Source organism: Scyliorhinus torazame, chromosome 17 (assembly GCF_047496885.1).
Source record: "Scyliorhinus torazame isolate Kashiwa2021f chromosome 17, sScyTor2.1, whole genome shotgun sequence".
Taxonomy (NCBI): domain Eukaryota; kingdom Metazoa; phylum Chordata; class Chondrichthyes; order Carcharhiniformes; family Scyliorhinidae; genus Scyliorhinus; species Scyliorhinus torazame.
The window spans coordinates 46,385,152-46,408,938 of NC_092723.1; the positions used below are offsets into that span (position 1 = coordinate 46,385,152).

Below are 23,787 nucleotides of genomic sequence, written 5' to 3' on the forward strand. Positions count from 1 at the left end.
CTGCCAGGGTGCCAGGTGGCATTACCCAGGTGACACTTCTAGGGTACCCAGGTGGCACTGCCAATATTTCAGGCTGACATTTTGTTGGTGTTGGGGATCAGGCCTGAGGGTGCCCTGCCAGTATGTGGTGGGGTACAAGGTGAGTTGAAGCGTTCATGGCGTCCAAGGGTCACGTCGCAGGGTCCGATCTCTTGCTGCTCTGATGAGCAGAGCTGCTCCGTGCAGGAAATGTGATTGAGTGCGGTCTCCAGGGAGCATTCCCCGCGAGGGGCCAAAGTGCCGTTAGATAGCAGGGTCCTGGCGCAACATGCAAGGTCTCTATGGCATTAGTACCACATCTTGGAAGAATCGGGGGGCTAACATAGTTAAATGAGCCTAATTTTGAAAATCACTTTTCAAATGTTTTTTTAGAAGCTCGGGAAATTCACTGAGATATTCGAGACAAGCTAAAAAATTTACCTCTTCGATATTACAATGATGCCCTCTTAAAGGGAGCCCCAAGGAAAATAGCACTTTGACTTTGGCAACAACACGTTTCAGTATTTTCCTCCAATAAGAACACTCAATTTCAAACTGAGCCCATAACACTTCAACAAAAGAATCAGCAATATCTTATACTTCCGTTGTCATTTCAGAGTCCACTTCTTGTTCACCCTTTTCAGGTGATCTTGGGCTGGATCCTCCGACCCCCCCCCCCCCCCCCCCCGTGAATTCCGCCCCGATGCCGGCTGCCGAATTCTCCGGCGCTTGGGTTTTGGCGGGTGCGGGAAACGCACCGCACGGTCGGCAGCGGCTGCCCGCACCCCCCCACCGGCGATTCTCCGGCCTGCGATGGGCCGAGCGGACGCCCGTTTTCGGCCAGTTGTTGTGGCACCAACCCTTCCAGTGCCGGCCGAGCCCCTCGGAAGTGCCAAGGATTCCGCAACTTCACCAATTGCGGGAGAATCCCGCCCCAGGTGTTTACACAGTCAATCCAACATTTTTATCAGTTTCAATTCAAGTGCCGCAAAAATTGGATTCATCTTTTAACTATGAAGCTGTGATTCTGGATTTCAAACAACTCTCACTCTGCACTTCTTCTCCCCATTTCCCCCTCACAAACTCTCTCCCTCCAAAATACAACCCAACCCTCTCACATAGTCCCTCTTTCCAAGTCTGCAACCCTGGCTAATCCTCTCCCACACTCTCTTCTCCCTAACACCCTCACACTCGCCCATTCTCACAGTCTCACTCACTCATTGGTCATTGGTCAGTAGTCCTATGCCTAGGCATGGTGCATTTCATTGTAAATCCACCTCTGGACAGGATAGGAGCTGCAAAGAGGCAGGCTTCCTAAAGTACAAGTTACAGTTCAAATAGCCAAGGAATTGGCACAGAAAGAACATTTAAGACACCTGAAGTTAAGAGAAGAGAGACTAAGGCATTGTTCAGAAGAATTCAAGGAAGAGAAAACAAAGTATTTTGAGTTAATGTGACAATTGCAGTAACTATTTTTAAAGTGAGACAGCAGACTTCAGAGGTAGATGAAACATTTGGTGTCATTTTAATACAGTCTGGGAATCGAGAGTTAAATCAATTGTGAATAGGTTGCACAGCAGTCAAGACAAAGAAATCCTAAAAGGATTGGTGTGAAATCTTGGACTGGATTTGCTGTTAAAAGTGGAGCAGAAGCTTTGTTTAAAAGTATAATTTGGAAAACCTGTTTTGTATTTTGGAATGCAAGCCACTAAGAGAAGGCATACTTATGAGAGAAATTTTTAAAAAAAGATCTTTCCATTTAAGGGCCAATTTAGCATGGCCAATCCACCTATCCTGCACATCTTTGAGTTGTGGGAGTAAAATCCACGCAGGCAGGGGGAAAATGTGTAAACTCCACACGGACAGTGTCCAGAGGTCAGGATCAAACCCGGGTCTGTAGCGCCGTGAGACAGCAGTGCTAATCACTATGCCACTGTGCCGTCCATGAGAGAAAATTTAACGTGTGTTTTTGGAAGTGAAGTTTGGAAACTCTCACGAGGCAATCGACTGGGGGATTCTGAGGAGACATCCACGAACATTCATTTGGCATGCAGAGTGGAGAGTGTATTAGCCAACAGTCATCCTCAGCTCAAAAGAGATTTTGTGTGAATGAGACCATTGTAGATTAAGATGCACTTTGTAATCCATGTTGATCCAAAAATCTGTTTGTAAATGTTAAGCGAAGGGGGAAGTAAACGAGTATTGTTTTAGAATTCAATATTTTCATGTTCAATAAACAATGTTTTCTTGTTAAATCTAATGAGCGGTCCTGCGACTCTGATCCTCCACATTTTATAAAACAGTAAAAGTTACGGTCGTTTGAGCCAGGGTTCCACTCTGGGATCTTCCCGTCCAGTTTTCACATCAATTGGGATTGTACAGTATGTGTGCTCTGTTTTATAACTTTACTTGTGTTTAGTGGTTAATAAATTTGCCTCGCTCTTTGCCTCAAGAAACCTTGCTTGGTTGGTTTCTTATTGCTCACAGGCTTAAATATTTAAATACGTTCTGAGTTGGATGCAAAAGAAACCTGAACCTTTGTTGTGACCAACTGAGAAAGTTGAATAGTTGCAGGCCTGCAAAGAGGCTTTTAAAATGAAGTCATTTTTTAGACACGAACACCGTTTTAATACAAATACATTCATTGCATCAATGCAAAAAATGTCCCTTCCCACGTTACCCCGCCCTCCCCCGCTCACCACCCCACACACACACCGAGTCATAGGGACTCAAAATATTAATTCTGTTTTTACTTCCTACACATGCTGCCAGATCTGTTGAGTTTGTCCAGCATTCACGTTTTGTATTGGCACTGTAACAGTCAGCTTGGTGTTAATTCACTAAGAAACGAGCTCCTGTACACCAATATGACAATCAGATGGTTCTCTATTGTTATTTACAAACATTCAGAAGTCCATGTTAAAATCCAACAGGTTTGTTTCGAATCACTAGCTTTCGGACCACAGCTCCTTCCTCAGGTGAATGAAGAGGTGGGTTCCAGAAACATAAATATAGACAGAGTCAATGATGCAAGGCAATACTTTGAATGTGAGTCTTTGCAGGTAATTACGTCTCTACAGGTCCAGATGAAGCAATTGGAGAGAGGGATAATCACAGGTTAAAGAGGTGTGAATTGTCTCAAGCCAGGACAGTTGATAGGATTTAAAAACATTAGCAGTTACTTAAAAGTGAGTTATGCACAGTGGGCTTGTCACTCCAATTAAAACTAATTATTTTTGTGATAAACCCATTTTAAGCTGCATTAATAAAATTGTACATATCGTGATATCAATGACTGTTTTTCTTTAATTAAATTTTTTCGTTAAAACCATTACATTCTAAAATGCTGCTCAAATGCACTGGTTGATGGAAGATTTTGCTTGTGACTATGCAAATGGGTTGTGTGGACATTTGAGCAAACATCACTCCTGTAACCGAATGCAATGGGGGCAGGTTTCTGGCAAGTTGCTGATTGTGGCCAAAGAAGAAGCTTTCAGCCACTCGGTGTATCTACGTTAGTCGCTGAACTGCTCTTTAAACTCCTGGCCCACATTTTCGTTGAACATGCTGAGAAGCATCGACTGATTAAACTCAATTGGCTGAACCTTTCCTTGGTGATGTAAATTTGAATTTGTCAAGGGAACCTTCATAATTTATTAGGTCTCCCTTACAAAGTATCCTCTGCATATTTTATGCAAGAGTACAGTAGGAGGAATTCTGTTAGGAACCAGAGTAAAAAGAAACGACCTTTTCCTTATGACAAGCGTGACTCGAAATAGAACATTTATTGAAATATTATTGAAGAAGGAAGAATTAAAATAAAGCTGTAAAGCAGTAAAATGCAATAGCTGATAAGGAAGGGGTGGACGACTGGGGAGACACACTACTCTATGTGACATCAAAGGAAAGTTGCAATTGATTGCACTTCATGCATGGAATAACAATTTTAAAAGCCACAAGCCAATGCCATTGTCATACCAAATGCCAATCTAATGAGAACATTTTCGAGTCCCATACACATTCTTTACGGGACACATAATAGATCATAAAAGGTACCCATTTGGCCCATCTTGCTGGCTCTTTGAAACAGCTATCCAATTACTTCCACTTCCCTGCTCTTTCCCTGTAGCCCAGCAAATCTTGCCTTTTCAAGTGTATGTCAAATCCCCTTTTGAAAATTACTTTTGAATCTGCTACTGCCACTTTATCATGCTGTGCATTCCAGATCATAACTCATTAAATGAAAGGAAAAAAAAATCACATCTCCCCTGCGGTTCTTTTGCCAATTATGTTAAATCTGTAACCTCTCATTAACAACTATCCTGCCAGAGGAATCAATTTCTACTCGCTTTCAATATCAAAACCTCTTATAATTTTGAACCCCTTCAATAAATCTCCACTTAACCTTCTCACTCCAAAGGAGAACATTTCCAGTTTCACCAATCCCTCTGTGTAATCCTTGATGTCATTCCAGTAAATATCCTCCAAGAGCACCTCTTGAGGCCAAATAAGCTATGAGGATGCTCCCATTTGCCAAATACCTTTGTCAATGGGAGTGTAATTGATGGGTTAAAGTAAGAAATATTCATGAATCTCAGCAAAGTACAGCATCTACATTGTCCAATTCTTTTGATGGAGAGGTATGTGGGCAGTGTGGAGGCAACCTATGCAGAGGCGACTGATTTTCGTTTTCCTGATTTTGTCTTTTGACCATATACTTTTTCACTTAAAAAAATAATTTTCTTTGAATGAATAAAAAGTAACTGCAATTACTTTGGAAACCACTGTGCAGATTGTGATATGTCAAATGCTTTAAGTTGGTATTTATGCAGCTGGTCATGAATATATTGGGGTAGTTACTTTGTGCACATACTTGAAAAAAATAGCGTGGGACTTTCTGCTCCCCCATGGCATGTTTTGCAGAGGCAGAGGCGACTGGCTGACGGCGGGATCACCCAGGCGATGGGAATATTTAAGGAGATGGGAACATCTTTCCAAATTGTCAGCATTTCCATTATTTTTGGATGTTGATGGTCCAAGGAGGACGGGCTGCATTAAAGGGGTTGCCTGAAAGGTCATAGCAGCCATGCCCTGCCAAGGATTATGGAAGAAGCCAGATTCAAGTTTTGGCTGCCAGATGGAAGAGCTTGTGTGCAGCTGCACAAGCTGTGTATATAAATCCTTGGTATGCAAACACCAAATGCCAATATGTGCTGGGATTTTGTCTGTCCTCAGTGTTGTGAAGAATAGGTCAGGCCACATTACATGGAATGCTCCACTCATTCAGACCATGCCATGCCATAGTTCTCCCATAGAAACATTTGGCAGAAAAATATGCCACTGCCTCCCCAAAATATACCCTATCCTCTCGTATGACTCCCTGGACAGACTGCCAAAGTCATTTGGCAGAGTGCCTCATTAGCAGAACTTTCAAACATGCACCAAGGCACTGCTTGGCATTTGGTGTGAACGGCCCTCCTGCATGTCCAGAGTCTCCTCCACTCCGCACGGTGTCCTTGAGGTGGCTGCATGGGGCGTCTCCAACCTCCTTCTGAATTCCGGCCATCATTGCAATGAGGCCCCTCATACTGTATTGAAAGAAACTGATCTGCATTACAGTTTATGCATTGTCAAATTAGAACTGTTATGAAATGTGTTTTTATGTATTTCATGCATAAAGTACATTTTTAGAAAAGAAATAAGTGGTAGACATGCTAAACCGTCTTCATGATTGGCACTCGCTCTCTCCACATGGACAGTGCTGGAAGAGCGACCCTGAGCAGCCCAGATTCCCGTGTTATCGAGGTGGCTGAGGGAGCCGAGTCTCCGCTAAGGCGGGAAGCTGAGTGACTGCATGATTGCAGCTTTCAGTTTTTGTCTAATCGAGTCTACACCGGCCCTTGGAAAGAGTATCCCACTCAAGCACACACCTCTTCCACCCCATCCCCTTAACCCAGTAACCCCAATTAACCTCTTTTTGACACTCAGGGCAATTTAGCATGGCCAATCCACCTAACCCGCACATCTTTGGACTGTGAGAGGAAACCGGAGGAAACCCACGCACACGCAGGAGAACGTGCAGACTCCACACAGACAGTGACCCAAGCCGGGAATCGAACCTGGGACCCTGGAGTTGTGAAGTAACTGTGCTAATCACTGTGCTACGGTGCTGCCCCAAAGCTATATCCCAGAGCTTTCTGCAGCATCCCCTTGAAGAGAGCACAATGAGTCATCAGTGTAACTCAATAGTTGCATTTTTCTGTAATTATAATGCTGCATTCATGAACATTCACTATTGCTACAGGGCAGATCAGATAACATCTTCTGGTGTTCAAATGTATGCAGATAAATGTGAAGATCCAGAGGTTGCTGCCAGAGATATCCTGCTCTTCCATAGAATGTGCTGTTGGAGTTCTCGCTGATGGACCCAGTATAGTATGAAAATGCAAATTGCTTATTGTCACAAGTAGGCTTCAAATGAAGTTACTGTGAAAAGCCCCTAGTCGCCACATTCCGGCACCTGTTTGGGGAGGTTGGTACGGGAATTGAACCGTGCTGCTGGCCTGCCTTGGTCTGCTTTCAAAGCCAGCGATTTAGCCCTGTGCTAAACCAGTCCTTATAACATGAACCTGCGGTACATATACATTAGGTCAGCATTAAAGACAGTTAAAAAAAGGTTAGGGCTGCTACATTCGGGAGTAAGTAAATTTTAAGTCCACAGTAAGTGATAAATACTTCTGAATAAGCTCTCTGGCCCTGAAAAAACTGATCTTACAAATGCAGAGTCTCATTCTCTGAGAAGAAAGTTAATTGTGTAGATTTAAAAAAGTTTGTCATTTTATTTCTCTCCATTAATCCCACCTTTATCTCCCAATCTTTATTTTTCCTGCTTAACAAGACTTAAATCTCATTTATATTTCCTGCTTTACACTTCCTGATTTTGATTCTGTGGGAAGGATTTTCAAATGATAATTCCTGTCGAGATGGAGTGCCTCTAGTCGATCAGAATCCCATTGGAATTTTCAGTGAATTTTGTCTTACCTGTTGTCACCTTGACACTGACAATGCACATCTGTCCTACTGGGAAGGAGGTTTTGTTCAAGCATGGTACAGACATCAGCATGACCTGCCAAGTCTGAGCCACCTGAGGCATAAATGATCCCTCGTGATTAAGGGGCCAATTATCTGCCTTTAGATCCTGTATTGGGGGTTTTGCCTCTTTGCAGCTGGATATGTGGGGATTTTTGTGTCCATCTCCTCTGCCTCGTAGAGAAGCATGTGCCTGAGGAGAAGGCAGCTGGTGCTGCTGCTCGTGTTGTTGGTGTTGGTATTGCTGTTCCTCCTGATCCTCATCAGGGAAATGCAGCCGAATGTGAGCGAGGTACAAATCAGCTGCAATGAATTCCATGAAGTTGGCAATCACCTGCCAAGCTGCGAAGGTACACATTCAGAAAGAGTGCTGTGAAAACCAGCCTCTCATCTGGACATGGCTGCATCCCCTCAGTTTCACTGATCAAAGCCCCCCCCAGATTGCCTGTTTTACTAAAGAAGCACTTCTTGCTGTAATTTTACCTGGTTGAAACTATTATGTGCTTTATTTGCACCTTTGAAGTATCTCACTTTTTTTGTCAGGTTTGAGCACTGCATCCCAATGTTTTGATGTTTATCAACATGATGGATGTTGCACCTCTGGTTTTTAATGAGCATGCACTTCCTGCCTGCTACATCAGATTGAAGGTGGGAATTTTATGGAGGTGACAGGGGTCTTGGCCGCTGGCTGCTGAGGCTAGTGAGAGACTGGGAAGGCCTGTTAAGTCAATCAGACAGGCCTTCCACAGAATCCGGATGTGGGGTCCCACCCATTGAGAACTGCTAATAGTACTGGCATTTCAGGCATTGCTTGAGCAAATTTCTAGATAAATGAGGTTGTAACATACCAGGTGGTGTCTATGTCCCATCCACCTCTTTAAGAAGTTTGCCTTTTACTGTCCAGGTAGATCTGTATTTTTTGCTCAAAGATGGTCGAAGACATTGTTGGAGACTGCAAATATGGCCCAAGATGCGCTTTAGGCCTGTGGAAGTCCCAATACACTGACTCCAGAAATTCAAACTTCCTGGGCAATTCCCGATGGGCAATTCCTCTGATCTCCAGTACCCTCTGAAATAGTCTTCAACTCTGGAGTTAAAGTCAGAAGCTTTTAACAATTCCACTTACTTACCTGAATAGTTACCCAGGAAATGTTAGACAGACAAACCATAGTTTAACTCAAGTAACTAAAGAACTGACCCCTCAAACACTTCACTGATCCCTCTGACTCCACCTTTGACCACCTGCCTCCACCCTTGACCTCGCTGATCCTCCCGACTCCCCCTACCCACCTACCCATTCATGCACCACACCAAACACACCTACCTGTCTCCCAAATTCCCTGCCACACTACCCAGTTGCCAGATACCCAGCTGATACTCTTACCACCTTCCAACCTACCCAGCTGCCATCCTGCCAACCTACCCACTACCTCACCCACCTACCCAGTGAACATCTACACACACATCCACCCAATCGCCGATTCACCTACGAAAATACCGAGAAGCTTGGGGACCTATAAACATTTACAAGAATACGGTAGCTCACTGTAAAAAGGGAGCATAACTTATGATTCCTGCACTGAGGGTTTTCTAGCTTCTGCGTTGTGTGTTGGAATTTGAAACCTTTTCAACATATGTAGGTAAGTGGATAGATTTCTGACTGATCAGTGTTGGAGACAGGGGGCTGGATTCTCCGATTCTGAGGCTAGGTTCCCACGCCGGCGTGAGAACGGTGGCATTTTACGCCAGAATGAATGGTGCAAAAAGGCCACCGATTCCCCGTTTAGATGGGGGATAGCATCAAGGCAGCGTAGAGCACTCAGCTCTCGCTGCCGATACGGCCCAGAGAATTGCCGGGTCCGTGGCCGTGCATGTGCATGGCAGCGGCCACTCGCGGACCTGGCCTGCAAAATAATCCCCCCCCTTCGGCCAGCTCCCGTGCCCCAGACCACACCCCTGCAGTACCCCCAGCCCCTGATGAAGCACATCCCTGCCCACGGATCGGCACTCCCCCAACTGTGGTGGTGCTGGACTGAGTCCGCAGTCACCACACCGAGTTCACGATGGATGAGACCACACGCGAGCGACGCCATCGAGCACTTGGCTGGTCAGGGGCGGGCGGAACATCGGGGGTGGCGGGCCTCAGGCAGTGTCCTGAGGCTGTCGATACGCCACTTTGGAGGGGCCGGCGCATCGCAAAAGTGGCGCCGTCCCCCGATTTGGTCGGGAACTTTGATTCTCCGGCCGATCGCTGACCTCGATTTCAGCGGCGGCGACTGGAGAATCCAGCCCAGGAGTTCTGACACTGATCAGAATATTTTGGCCAATTTTATGTTACATTTCTCACTAGTGTCATTGCGAACTCTATTGTCTTCTAAAGGTGACACGATTACACATTAATGCAAGGATCCATTCAGCAAGACTCATGAAAATGCAACTACACTGTTTACATATATAGGCATGATATATTTTAGCAATCCTTTTTATAAACAAAAAAACTTAATTTTCATTGTGATAATTTTACAATTTTACAGAGGTGGAATGGGCCTAATTACAGCTTTTAAGACTAATATTAATTAAACCATTAGTTATCAGCTTCTAAAATGTGAATAGAGAATGTGAATGTGAAGCATTTAACCCACACTACAATAACCTTGATTTCAGAGTCAAGTGGTGGAGCAGTTCAAATGAGAGGTGATTCTTTGTTTGATAAAAAGCAATTGGCCTTTGTGACTTGCCAAGATTGGGAAGTTTTTCAATGTTAATGGAATTTTGTTTCAGGAGACTTTGCACCTGGCTTTTCTGTGACTTGGTCACATTGGTTAGGAGTTTAGAATCTGATGAGTCATCAGATAACTCCAGAAAGAGGAACAAAGGAAACTTAAGTAAAGGCATTGGAATAAGTAAGTGCTTTCTTCTGCATCAATGTCGCACTGTTTACTCTTCCCCTCTTTCCCCTCATTGTTATTACTTGTGTTAAAGTGCCAACGGGTTGACACATGTCCAGTCCAGTCCAGTCATGGTCCTTCCAACATGACAGATCACTGACAGGAGAGATTCCAAGAAATGAACATTACTGGGGAGGCGGTGGTGGTTGGGGGGGGGGGGGGGGGGGTCCGGGGGTGGTGGTGGCAGTGTGCGTTTTATATTCTGCACTGTAAATTCTATGATATTCCTGTGAATCTATTGGCTGGCATTTGCAGTTACATTTCCACATCTTCAAATTACACGGTTTTGTTTTATTGGTTTCTGACTCAGCACGGATTCACTCCAATCCATATCTAAGAAAGCAGGCCCTGAATCTGGACTGGTGTTTGTTTTTTAAGATTTATTCATGGAATGCGGGCATCACTAGCAAAGCCAACGTTGAAAAAATTTATGATGAACCGCTTTCTTGAACCATTGCAGTCCGTGTGGTGAAGACTCTCCCACTGTGAGGTAGAAAATTCCTGGATTCTGACCCACCGACAATGAAAGGAATTTGATATAGTTAAAGTCACAATGTTATGTGACCTGGAGGGAATCTTACAGGTAATAATATTAACAGATGCCTGCTGCCCTCGTTTTTCTAGGTGGTAGAGGGCATGGTTTTGAAGGTGCCATTGAAGACGTCCTCGTGAATTGTTGCAGTGCATTTGGTGGGAGGTCCACACTGTAGCCACAGTGTGCTAGTGTTGGAGGAAATTATTGTTCAAGGTGGAGCTGCACTTTTCCAGACAAATGGAGAGTATTCTAGCACATTTCTGACTAGTTCCTTGTAGATGATGAAGAGGCTTTGTGGATTCAGGAGGTGAGTCACTTGACACAAAATACCGACCTCTCATCGCTCTTATGATCACAGTATTTATATGGCTGGTCCAACTATGCTTCTGGTAAATGGTGTGACTCTCAGGTGGTGGAGGATTTGACAGTGATAACAGCATTGAATGCCAAGGGGAGTTGGTCAGACCATGGAGATTTTCATTGCCTGATACTTGTGTGACTAAACCTGGATGTTATCCAATTCTTGCTACGTTTAGCACAGATTACTTCAGAATCTGAGGAATTAAGAATGTAGCATCTTGAAAGACTGGCGACCTCCACATAGATTAATGAATAAACGGTTTATTAAGTTAAATAACTGCTTACATAGAGCAAAATAAATGCTGCACAACTCTAAACTCCTAACCAATAGTAAAACCCACGCTCAGACTTAGGATTCATGCGCTCTGGCCCATTTGGCCCTACAGGTCACAAGACTCTCCGAGAACTTGCTCCCTTAAAGGTGTGCACTACCACAGGAACTATGTCATCATTGCAGACGTACCAACTTCTGACCTTATGATAGAGAGAAAATCATTGATGAAACAGCTGATTATGTTTGGGCTTGGAATACTGCCAGGAGGAGCCACTGAAGCGAGATGACCGGCCTCCAATGGCCTCCAACAGTCATCTTGCTTTGTGCTCGGTATGATTTCAACCTACGCAATGGTCTTTGCTACCAAGCAAGCATGCCATCAAAAAAGACAGCGAGGTTTTGATCAACCATTGTGTGTGTCTTCTGACTTCATCAGCACAGCTTTATTTATAATCTCCCATGACGAGCTAGTGGTTAAGTAATTTGTTAGTTGCCTGGTAATTATGAAAATGAGTGTTAGCACAGGTATTTGTGGCTTGGCTTGTTTGCGCTAGGAGAGATTACTGAATTTATGAGTCATAAATAGAACTGGAGGTAGAACAGAAAGGGCCAACAGTTTGATGGGGGGGGGGGGGGTGTAGGGAGTGGGGGGGAGGGCATTGAACAGAAATGGCTGTTTTTTTTAAGGAAGAAAATATCTATTTCGTTTATGAGTGAAAAGTGAAGCTGTTCTTATTATTAATTTCCTGACTCATTATAATGACAAAATAATTGTGAATCTGTTGCCAATTACATTGCTGGATATTATCTGGAAGCAAACGGCTTTTTTACCAATTCAGTTCTATATAAGTAGTGTTGCCTGAACGTCTCCGAATGTGATTGTTTTCTGAAGATAGAATGGAACATAGGGGACGAATCTCCAGGCACTGCGCGGGCCGGAGAATCGGCGCCGGCCACGGGCCGCTGGAATCGGCGTGGCTGGTGATTCTCCGGCCTGGATGGGCCGAGCAGCCGCGGGGATCCGACAGAGTCCCGCCGGCACCTTTCACCCCTGGTTGCTGCCGGCAGGAACTCTGTGCGAATGGTCGGGGGGCAGGCTGTGTGGGTGGGGGGGGGGGCCTTCACCAGGGGGGGCCTCCGATGGGGTCTGGCCCATGATTGGGGCCCACCGATCGGCGGGCCGGCCTCTCCCCCCCCCCCCCCCGGGCCTACTTTCTGGCGCGGCTGGCCCCTGAACACCAACGCCATGTTGGGTTGGGGCCGTCGTGCTAAAGAAGTCCCCCACACATGAGCAGGTAGGCGCAGCCCAACTGCACATGCGCGGGTTGGCGCGGTGCCCATTTGCCACCGGGAAAGAAGGCTGGAGCGGCGTGAACCATTCCAGCGCCGTGCTGGCCCCCTGTGGAGGCCAAAATCGGTCGCACCCGGGCCCTGTTCACGACGGCGCGAACACTTGGGCTCCATATTGGAGAATCGCCCCCCCCCATAGTTTCAGTCGTGATGTTATTGCAACTTGTGATAAATTCTGCTATAGTGGAGTGTGATAATACTATTTATCTCTGACAATGTGTAGCAAAGCAAGTATCAGAATTTAGGTTGTTGACTCAATTTGTTGACATTTAGATACTCTGATTCCAAATCACATAGCAACCTCCCTGCTGAAGTAATTAAAGGCACATTCAGTGATCTGCTAAAATACATCCTTTCTTAATGTTAATTTCCTGTTTCTAATATAGAGGCCAAACCTGAGCTTCACTTCAGCAGCGAGTATTTGGGTTTAAGATGTTTTGTTTGTCTTGTACATTACTTTAAGATGTGCAAGAAATGACCACACTGATGTGAGTTCAGAAGAGAGATACCTTGACACTTGATGTGATTTATATTATTTGATCAAAGTGATATCTGCATCATAGTTACTCAATGGAGCCTCTGATCATGCAAAGTAACAGTACAGGATGCCCATGGCTTCGATTTACTGAGTTTGCATTTTAATTATGTGGCAGCTTTAAAATATTAAAATGGCCCAAGGCCCTGCAAATCATTAACAAACAAAAGTTGACACCAAGCTGCAAAAGGACCAAAAGCTTCCACAAAAAGGTAGGCTTTAAGAAGCATCAAGGAAGGTGAGAGAGATGTAGAACGGTAAGGAGCCTTGCAACAACAACTCATGTTTTTCTACCAACTTTAATGTAATGAACTGATCAAAAGCACTTCACAAGAACATTAAAAAACAAAGTGACACTGAGCCACGTATGGAGATATTAGGTCAGATGAGCAAACAAGGTAGGTTTTAAGAAGTGTCTTTAAGAAGGAAACAGAAGTACTGAGTGCAACAGTTGGAGGGAGGGAATTCCAGAGCTTAGGAGCTTGGCACATGAAAATGTGGCCACAAATGGTCGAGGGTTAAAATTGAGGATCACAGAATAATACAGCTTGGAAGAGCCCCTTCGACCCATCGAGTCTGCACCGATGCGTGAAAAAAATCTGACATGACTGCCTAATCCCATTTGCCAGTACTCGGCCCATAGCCTTGAATGTTATGATAACCCAAATGCTCATCCAAGTACTTTTTCAAGGATGTGCAACCTGCCCCTACCACCCCCAAGCGGGGCACTCCAGATCTTCACCACCCTCTGGGTAGAAACATTTTCCCTCAAATCCCCCCTGAACCTTCTGCCCCTCATCATGAACTTGTGTCCTTTTGTAACTAAGGGGAACAGTTGCTCCCTATCCACCTTGTCCATGCCCCTCATAATCTTGTACACCTCGATCAGGTCACCTTCCCAATCTCCTCTGCTCCATTGAAAACAACATAAGCCTATCCAACCTCACTTCATAACTTAAATGTTCCATCCCAGGCAACATCCTGGTGAATTGCCTCTGCAAACCCTCCAGTGCAATCACATCCTTCCTATAATGTTTCAACCAGAATTGCACATAGTACTCCAGCTGTGGCCTCACCAAAGTTCTATACAACTCCAACATGACTTCTGTATGTTTGCAATCTGAGCCTCAATTGATAAAGGCAAGTGTCCCATGTGCCTTTTCCATCCCCCTATTAACCTGACCTTCTGCCTTCAGAGATCTATGGACAAACACACCAAGGTCGCTCTGTCCCTCGGAACTTCCCAGTGTCAGGCCATTCATTGAATACTTCCTTGTCACATTACTCCTTCCAAAGTCTAATACCTCACACTTTTCAGGGTTAAATTCCATCATCAGTTCACCAGAGACTTTGAGTTTAGTGCAACAAAGCCTTTCTGTTGTTGTGTTGCACTGCTCCTTATGCTCTTCATCAGTCTTCCAGGGAGGACCAGTTCCTGCCATTCATCTCCACGCTGAGCTGACCTTTATGGACAGCACCGTGCTGCTGGACCCATGGACCCTCCTATTTCGCTGGGTGGAACTCTCTCATTTTAAGAGTGTAGTGGTAGGAGCTCTGGTGCCGCTGATCCCACGCCTGATTATGCACAGGTGAGTTACCCTCTGACTCTCCTTGTGGGCGGGCAGCTAATTCATGCAAACTCCCTCCCTAGCAGCACTGTGGGTGTACCTGGACCTCGGGGATGGCAGCAGTTCAGGAAGTCAGCTCACCACCACCTTTTCAATGGTAACTAAGGATGGCTGTAAATGCTACCTAGTCAGTGATGCCCAGATCCAATAAATTAATTTAAAAAAATGAATCAACATCACTTAAAAAGCTTTATTTGATCAGTATCACAATCACATTGTTGTTTGTGGGAGCTTGGTCAGCATTGCAACAGAGAGTCTATGCAGGATGGTTGGGCTCAACTGAGGTTGGAAACAGAGGGAAATGGGGCCTAACAATACCAAACCCTGGTTTTCTGGCCCAGTATCCAGTATCTTACAATCGATCCTCCCCCAGGAGGTACATAGTCAATTAAGGAAATGAAAAGACTTGGGAAATATCTGCAGAGGGAGCAATGGGGAAGTAAACCAACTGTTTGGAGGTAGGCATCGTGGCAGGCCAGGAACTCAGTGCTCCACAGGCAGGCCGTAGGCCCTCTTGGCCTTGCTGTATGGGGCTACAGCCAAAGACCACCCCGTAGAGGAGTTCCCCTCGCCCCATATCCCCCATGTACGGGCTGGGCTACGCTCTCTACTTTAAGTACATTTTTAAAATTTGTGTGAGAGAACACCTTCCGAACAAAACATCCTCTTAGCTGCCTACCACTCATTGTAATCATTTTCATCTGTGAGGCTGAAGGCCTCTGGTCGGCCATGTAGCTTCAGGAGGCCACCCGCCACCCTGAAATGGACATGGAACCTGTCTCCATGCCGAATAAGGAACCGCCCAGATCAAAATTGCAGAGTGTCTAATTCCCCAAGGGAGGATCTAGGATGTGGAAACAGCCACAGGGTCTGTTTTCCACTTCCAAAGTAAACATTCAGCCTCATAATTTGAGCTTTTAAGTGTTTTAGGATGTTCTGAAGTCATGAATGGTGGTATGTAAATACAAGTCTTCCTTTTCACCTGTCTTTGCTCTTCATACTGGTCAGTACTTTTACTTCTGAAGTGTGTGAGCTTGTGACATATGAATAGTACTGACAATATAACAACGTGGTTTACACCTTAGTATTGAAGCAGAAGTATCTATATATTTGTTTGACTAATCTATTCATTTGTGGTTAGAAATCTTCAAACGCCTTTTTACGATGCTCCATAGAATTTATGTCCTATTTCATATAATTTTATCTTGAAAACTCTGCTGTTAAATCTCCGGCAGATCAGTTGTTATCTGTGCTCCCTCAACTAGACACACCATACACATGATTTACTTCACCGCACCAACTTGCACCTTTTCTTGCTTCTATTGCTTCTTTAGCTGAAAGGACACATGTGTCAACAGTGGTGCACCTGAGATTTGCTTAATGTTGGTGAAACAGGCCATGTTATTTTTAAGGCAGGCCAATATAATAGTTTGGTTGAAAGCTGTCAAAATGTATTACAATTGAAGTAGGTGATTCATGTGACAGGTACTATTCAAGATAAACAAACCTGTGCTCTCAGAATTATGAAGTGAGCCGCTTGATAATTATGATTCCCTTTTACTTTATTTCCTTTACTTTATTCTATTCCTTCAAGAAATATTAATTTCTACAATGTCTCGTATAATAAGTATGTGTCACAGAGAGTGCAGTTCAGAATAATAAAAAACTGATTAAGGAGATATTTCCGGAGAGGATGATTCTTTTATTTTCTTTCACCTCCTACTGTCTTCTTGTACATTGCCCATTGTGAAGTTCTTGGGAAGAAACAGTAAGATTCAGCAAGATGCATTCAGAATCCAAACTACACATGCTGTTAAAAATGGATTCCTTTATTTTCCTCATAGAATCCCTCTGCTGGTATGTGTGTATATAAGTGGACAGACAGCACATTGCAATTTTCAATACACTGCACCCTCTTCTAAGTAATTGAGAAGCATAGTGCATTTCAAAAGTCTGTGTCTAAGAATAGAAATGATACATTTATGCATAATATGACAATTCAACTTCACCAGTGACATATACTAACTTCTCTACTAATTAATTTGAGAATGCATTTAATCATGCACAATTAGACAACATCTTCTTTCACCAACTGAAACTAGTTCACTTTATAACATAATCACTTAAGCACAGTTGCAGAGAATTACACTGAAAACCAATTTAAGATTATCAGTCTGCTCACAGTGTGGCTCACTTATGCATGTTAGAAATGACATATATTCACATACTGGGCCTTGTCCTTTGCTGACATGAGGAGAATATCCAAGTATTTTACCTTTTCAAACTAAACAAAAGCTTGAGGACAGTTATTGCATGCTTCATTACTCTGGCAATTCCTTGACCAAATTGTTTGGTTTAAATTTGAAACAATGGATTGGCAGTAAAATATTAACTGTTCTTTGCTGTACTCTCCATAGTAATGCCTTTACCAATCAGAGTCCACTTGAAATGTAATCTACATTGCAGCACGGTAGCATGGTGGTTAGCACAATTGCTTCACAGCTCCAATGTCCCAGGTTCGACTCCCGGCTTGGGTCACTGTCTGTGCGGAGTCTGCACGTTCTCCCCGTGTGTGCATGGGTTTCCTCCGGGTGCTCCGGTTTCCTCCCGCAGTCCAAAGATGTGCAGGTTAGGTGTTATGGTCATTGGCTAAATTGCCCTGAGTGTCCAAAATTACCCTTAGTGTTGGGTCGGGTTACTGGGTTATGGGGATGGGGTGGAGTTGTGGGCTTGGGTAGGGTGCTCTTTCAAAGAGCCGGGGCAGACCCGATGGGCCCAATGGCCTCCTTCTGCACTGTAAATTCTATGAAATTACATTCTCTTCTCAAGCAATATAAATTGTTGTTTCCTTCACTGTTGGTTTGTCTTGTGTGCCTGCTGAATGCAAGACAAAAAGCTTCAATAGCATGTCAGTTTTTTCAGCAATTATCACGACACCCAGGGCTAGTGCACGGTCAATTCCAGCCCCACTTGACTCAGAGTTGCAATACCGGTGAAATTAGATTTTATTTAAAATACCCGTGGTCCTTGGTTGAGCCCAATAAACTATAGTCAGCAGGTTTGAAACTTTAAAACACAAGTAACGTTTTATTATGTACAGTATAATTAAATAGACAAAATATGTAATTGACTATATACTACCCCTTTCCAAACCACCTCGCTTCCTAACTTGCCCCACTCTCTATGCACACATACAGACAATCAACACAGAGGGGAAAGGCTAGTGGAAAGGGAAATCAAAATAAAAGGATAAGAATTTTTGATGTACTGGAATGACTTCCAGTCAATATCTTTCTGAAGTTCAGGCTTTCATTTTGACACCCCTCTTATTATTAATAATAATAATAATAACCTTTTATTGTCACAAGTATGCAGTTACTGTGAAAAGCCCCTAGTCGCCACATTCCGGCGCCTGTTTGGGTAAGCTGGTACGGGAATTGAACACGCACTGCTGGCCTTGTTGTGCATCACAAACCAACTGTCAAGCCCACTGAGCTCAGCGAACTTCTCGGCTTGAGGTGATTTTGTGTCAGGCACTGACTGCTTTCAAAATAATAGAGCAGTTATTTCACTTCAGCAAACAGGGGAGAGAGAGAAAGAGAGAGAGACAAACAGACAGACCACTGTCCCAGGCCAACGCATTGGTTGCCTGTTAACCAATTGAATCGAGTCCCTCCAAAGCTGGTTCCTCAGATCCACACGGTGCTGAGGAGTCTGGTTTCTCCTCCCCTAAATACAAAACCTGGGGACACAGTGTCCTGGCAAGTAGGCTGTTTCAACTTTGAGTCTTTTGCTTACAGCGCATCCTGATTATGGGTCCACGGACCAGGACAATAAAACAAAATAAATGGGAACAAGAAGATTTCTTACACAGAAGCACATCTTCTGTCTTAATTAGATAATCTGGCATCAAGTGTGGTCATATTTAATTCCGGTTGAGAGAGGGATTGCTCTGCATTTGCAAAGAAAGTGATACAAAATCTGCTTCCATGACATGCTCTCATTTATGTATCACTTGCCTCAAAGCACACATCAATCTCTAGATTTCTCCATTAACTCTTGGCCAATGGGGTGTGAATTGTTTTAATGAGTGAGTGAAGTGCAGACATTTTCAAATTTACTGAACTTGGCGCTGTTAAGTAGGGGTCTATTGTCACTTCTCGCTGCTTGAGGGATTCCGAACAAAGCAAACATCTGGCCAAACTTTGGCATGACTGCTTCTGTTGAATTTGATGTAACTATTTCCATGACTGGGAACCTGCTGTAATCGTCAGTGACAACAAATAATTATTTGCTTGTGTGCAATTTTGTGAAATCAACACTAACCTCGATCCAGTCCCGGAAGTAATTCAAACATCTTGAGATTTGATATTGTGGTTGCTTGACATGGGAAACATGGTGGATTTTGAGCTCTGCCATTTTGTCAATTACTGGGAACCGTGGGCGCGATTCTCCGGTCTGCCAGCCGCGTTTTCCTGCATGGCGCGCCCACCCTGCACTGTCGCGAAGCCCATGGGCGTGGGTGCGCTGTCAGTGGAGCGATGGATCCCGCCGATGGAGAATTCCGCAGCATACCTTTTGCTAGCAGTTGTTTGGGTTTGAGAATTCCCTGGTGACCTTCATGTGCTACACCAACAACACATTCACTTCACGATTCTGGAATAACAATACAGTTGCCGTGTAACACAAGATACCATTACAAGTAATTTGAAGTTTCCAAACCATGTGGCGCAGGCAGTATTGCGGACATGAAATGTTTTATGATTGCTGATATGCGTCCTTTTGGGTCGGGATGTTAGTGTCTGTCTATGAGCAGTTGATACACCCAGACCTGGAGTATGCATCCACAGTTTGGAATTCACACTTTCAGAGAGATATACAGCTCATGGAGAGAGTGCAAAGACGAGTTACCAGGAAAATGGAAGACATTAGGGGAATGATGCGACCATCAATTCACACAAGATGGAGAGTTGAAGTGAACAGTGGTTTTAATCAGCTAGAACTGTGCCTGCCTGCGACTGCTCTGTACAGAGTGCTGCCTACAGGCTGCAGCTCTATATACATCCCCTGAGGGGGCAGAGCCACAGGCGGAGCGCACAAGGGTATTGACATAATACAATACAATGTAATGCAATTCCAATGGTGAATGGTAGCAGTAATACATTCACCACATTCACCCCCTGTTAAAAATTGAAGTCCAGTGGGGGTGAAGTGGGCTCACAGATCGAGTCTGTCCGGCGCCTTGATCGTTCGCTGCGATCGCCTGAGCTCTGGTTTCCCTGCGGGCACGGGTGTTGAACTCGTCGTTGCGGGCAAGGGTGTTGGGCTTGTTGACTCCGGGAGCGTCTCTCCCGAAGCTTCATCACTGTAGGTTGGTGATGGGGTGAGGGCGGGTGTAGGCCATGTAGGGGCGGGGCGATGTTCGGTGTAGGGTGGGGGGGGCGGGTAGGTGATGGTCGGAAGGGAACCGGCGGGTGCCAGGTCCCAGAGGGAGACTGTATCTTGTCGGCCGTTGTCGTGCGCCACGTAGGCATACTGGGGGTTGGCGTGAAGGAGCTGGACCCCCTCGACCAGGGGATCGGACTTATGGCTCCTCATGTGCTTTCGGAGGAGTACGGGCCCCGGTATTGTCAGCCAGGACGGAAGCAAGACCCCGGAGGTGGATTTCCTGGGGAAAACAAATAGGAGGTCATGAGGGGTCTCATTCGTGGCTGTGCAGAGGAGTGACCTACTGGAGTGGCGGTCGGGGAGGACCGCCTGGCAGCGGGAAACTGGGAGACTCCTAGACCGTAGGGCCAGAAGGACGGCCTTCCATACCATCGCGTTCTCCCTCTCCACCTGTCTGTTTCCCCGGGGGTTGTAGCTGGTAGTCCTGCTCGAGGCAATGCCCTTACCGAGCAGGTACTGACGCAGCTCATCGCTCATAAACGAGGAGCCCCGGTCACTGTGGATGTAAGTGGGGAAACCGAACAGGTGAAAATACAGGGCCTTAATGACAGTGGCCGAGGTCACGTCGGGGCATGGTATGGCAAAGGGGAAACAGGAATACTCGTCAATGACGTTAAGGAAATACGCGTTACGGTCAGTGGAGGGGAGGGGCCCTTTGAAATCGATGCTGAGGCGCTCAAAGGGTCAGGATGCCTTCACCAGATGGGCCTTGTCTGGCTGATAGAAGTGCGGCTTACACTCCGCGCAGACTTGGCAGTCCCTGGTCATAGCCCTGACCTCCTCGGTGGAGTAGGGCCGGTTGCGGGCCTTGATGAAGTGGAGAAGTCGGGTGACCCCCGGGTGACAGAGGTCATTGTGGATGGCCCGGAGTCAGTCATCTTGTGCACTGGCGCATGTGCCGCGGGACAGGGCATCTGGGGCTCGTTGAGCTTCCTGGGACGATACACAATATCGTAATTCTAGGTGGAGAGTTCGATCCTCCACCTCAAGATTTTATCATTCTTGATCTTGCCCCGCTGTGTATTGTTGAACATGAAGGCTACCGACCGTTGCTCGGTGACGAGGGTGAACCTCCTACCAGCCAGGTAGTGCCTCCAATGCCGCACAGCTTCCACAATGGCTTGAGCTTCTTTTTCGACTGAGGAGTGTCGAATCTCGGAGGCGTTGAGGGTACAGGAAAAAAAGGCTACGGGCCTGCCTGCCTGGTTAAGGGAAGCGGCCAGGGCGACATCTGATGCGTCGCTCTCCACCTGGAAGGGGATGGATTCGTCCACTGTGTGCATTGCAGCTTTGGTAATATCTGCCTTGATGCGGCTGAAGGCCAGGCGGGCCTCAGGCGTCAGGGGAAGATGGTGGCTTTGATAAGTGGGCGGGCTTTGTCCGCATAGTTGGGGACCCACTGGGCATAACGTGAAAAGAACCCGAGGCATCTTTTCAGGACCTTGGGGCAGTAGGGGAGGGGGAGTTGCAGGAGGGGGTGCATGCGGCCGGGGTCGGGCTCTAGGTCTCCGTTTTCCACGACATAGCCGAGGATGGCCAGTCGGGTTGTGCGGAAAGTGCATTTTTCCTTGTTATAGGTGAGATTGAGGGCTTGGGCGGTTTGGAGAAACTTCTGAAGGTTGGTGTTATGGTCCTGCTGGTTGTGGCCGCAGATGGTGACGTTGTCCAAGTACGGAAATGTGGCCCACAGCCCGTACTTGTCCACCATTCGGTCCATCATTCTTTGGAAGACCGAGACCCCGTTGGTGATGCCGAAGGTTACCCAGAGGAAGTGGAAGAGGCGGCCGTCTGCCTCAAGGGCCGTGTAGTGGCGATCTTCCGGGCGGATTGGAAGCTGGTGGTATGCGGACTTCAGATCTACCGTGGAGAACACCCGGTAGTGTGCTATCTGATTCACCATGTCCGCTATCCGGGGAAGGGGGTACGCATCGAGTTGCGTGTACCGGTTTATGGTTTGGCTGTAGTCTACAACCATCCGGTTATTTTCCCCGGTCCTGACGATCACCACTTGGGCTCGCCAGGGGCTATTACTGGCCTCGATGACCCCTCCCTCAAGGGCCGCTGGACCACTGACTTGATAAAAGTCCTGTTCTGGGCACTGTACTGCCTGCTACTGGTGGTGACGGGTTTACAGTCGGATGTGAGGTTCGCGAAGAGCGGGGGAAGGGCGACCTTAAGGGTCGCGAGGCTACATACGGTGAGAGGGGTAGGGGTCCGCCGAACTTCAGGGTCAGGCTCCTGAGGTTGCACTGGAAGTTCAGTCCTAACAGGAGAGGAGCGCAGAGATCGGGGCGAATATATAGTTTAAAACTGGCATACTCGGAGCCCTGTATCGCAAGGCCCTGTACCCCCGGATCTACACTGAATGCGATCCGGAAGCGAGAGAAATTGTTTGGAATGCGGGGGAAATTTGGAGAGAACAGCGCATTACCATGTCTGGATGTATGAAGCTCTTCGTGCTCCCAAAGTCAAACAGGCAGGGCGTTTCATGCCCACTGATCCGGACGGTCATCATCGAGTTCCTGAGGTGCTTGGGCCGTGACTGGTCGAGGGTAACAGTGGCGAGCTGCGGGTATCCGACGTGGTCGGAGGTGGTGGGGCGGTCCCAAGATGGCGGCCCCCGTCGGTCGCACGTGTCGGGCGGCGTTGAAGATGGCGGCCCCCGTCGGTCGCACCTGTCGGGCAGTATTGGAGATTGCAGCCAAGATGGCAGCCCCCATGAGTCGCACGTGTCGGGTAGGGTTAAAGATGGCTGCCCCCATGGACAGCACGGGGCTGATGACACGTCCGAAGGGGGCGGTACCGGCAGGCACGCAGCCACACTGCGGGGTCTGCGGGCCTGTGAGTCTGAAAGTCGGGCCTGTGATTTAGGAGCTTTGGATCTGGCCAGGCAGACTTTGTGTCCTTTCTTGCCGCAGTCGCTACAGGTCGCGTTCCGAGCCAGGAAACGCTGCCTGGCCGCAGAAACAGCAGGGCAGCCCCCCGGGTTGGGCGGGCAGCCGCGCAGCACAGGCCTGGGACACCCTCTGGTCGGGTGTCCACGAGGGTATCGCGTGGTCGAAGGGGAACGCATTGAGGCTCTGAAACGCTACTTCTAAGGAGGTGGATAGTTTTACCGTCTTCTAGGTCGAGGACACCCTTTTCGAGCAAGCGCTGTCTAATGTAGTTGGACCGGACTCCAGCTACATAGGTGTCCCAGATGGCGAGTTCCATATGCTGCGAGGCCGTGACGTCCTTGTAGTTGCAGTTTCGAGCGAGTACCTTCAGATCACATAGATATTCCTCCAGCGATTCCCCGGGCCATTGACGCTGAGTGGTGAGGAGATGCCGCATGAACACTTTGTTCACCACCCTCACGTACTGCCTTTTCAGGATCGCGACCGCGTCTGCGTACGTGGTCGCTTCCTCGATCCGCATAGAAATTCTGTGGCTCACCCAGACGTGGAGGAAACTCAGTTTCTGTTCCTCGGTGATGGTGGGCGAGGAGGAGGTGGCAAGGTAGGCCTCAAAAAAGCCTAGCCAGAGCGAAAAAATTCCTTTGGCTTCAGCTGCCTGTGGGTCGAGTTCCAGTCGATCAGGTTTGAGGGCTGCTTCCCTAGCAA

The 23,787-nt window shown here is 46.6% G+C and overlaps 1 protein-coding gene across 3 annotated transcripts in view; it reads left to right on the forward strand.

The window, feature by feature from the left end:
- LOC140393857 (metabotropic glutamate receptor 4-like) overlaps nucleotides 1-23,787 on the forward strand; it is a 1,771,763-nt gene that overhangs the window by 1,713,079 nt on the left and 34,897 nt on the right. The window lies entirely within an intron of this gene.